Source organism: Benincasa hispida, chromosome 2 (genome assembly GCF_009727055.1).
Source record: "Benincasa hispida cultivar B227 chromosome 2, ASM972705v1, whole genome shotgun sequence".
NCBI lineage: Eukaryota > Viridiplantae > Streptophyta > Magnoliopsida > Cucurbitales > Cucurbitaceae > Benincasa > Benincasa hispida.
Window position 1 is genome coordinate 29,223,118 of NC_052350.1, and position 892 is coordinate 29,224,009.

Consider the following 892-nt stretch of genomic DNA (forward strand, 5'->3'; position numbering starts at 1 on the left):
TCACTTGGCGCGGTAAACATATAGAGCAGAAGTAATCATCTGATCGCGAGATAGTGCATCGAGGGGCGATGATCATCAGCAGAACGCTTCGAGCATAAAGTTGCTGCTTGTTTACGAAGGCTCTCACGGCTACACTGTTTAGGGGTCCACCTATGATTATGGATCACAGTGATTGCCCCGCTTGAACTAGGGCAAGTGGGAGATTTTTTGAGTAATTGGGCTTTTATGCTCTAATATATTGTTTTATATCTAAGTTTTTTTGTACACTCCACTTACTCTTTAGGACAAGTGAGCGATTGTTGGGGTTGAATGCCCTAAAGTTCTCGTGTCCTATAGTTTGTAAACAGTATATAGAACAGCCAGTGATTGTTAATATATGATAAATGCTATGGGCATGAACCTGCTTTGGTGGAATGGTCAACAAGTGTTGTAACTTGCCCCACAGATGGTCTGATCCTGGATCATTCATGTTGGGGACATGCGAGCGAGGGCGTCCCTATACAAAGAGTTTGTATAAGACTTGACCAACGAAGTGTTAATGGTCTCGTAATATAAAACATCGTCAATGATAGGAAATTCACTTTCACAGGATGACCGTAGGTAACATGACCTCAATCGAAGTGAGTTGGGAACTCGAGGTCCTTTGATTTGTAATGGGTGCGAGTGGCTAAGTCGCCGATTCAAACCTACTATTTTGGGGATTCGTCTGATTTGGAGCTGGGAACTCAGCTACATAAGATGGAAATTTACTCCTTCCCCAAAGACATGGGTGAGTAGATAGATGGCTCCCTTAAGAAAGCAGATTCTGGGGCTTGAACGATGTGGTGCCACACACCTTCTCTTGGCCCGAAAGGTGTTCACACATAAGTTGGACCTATGTTTGTATTGTTCA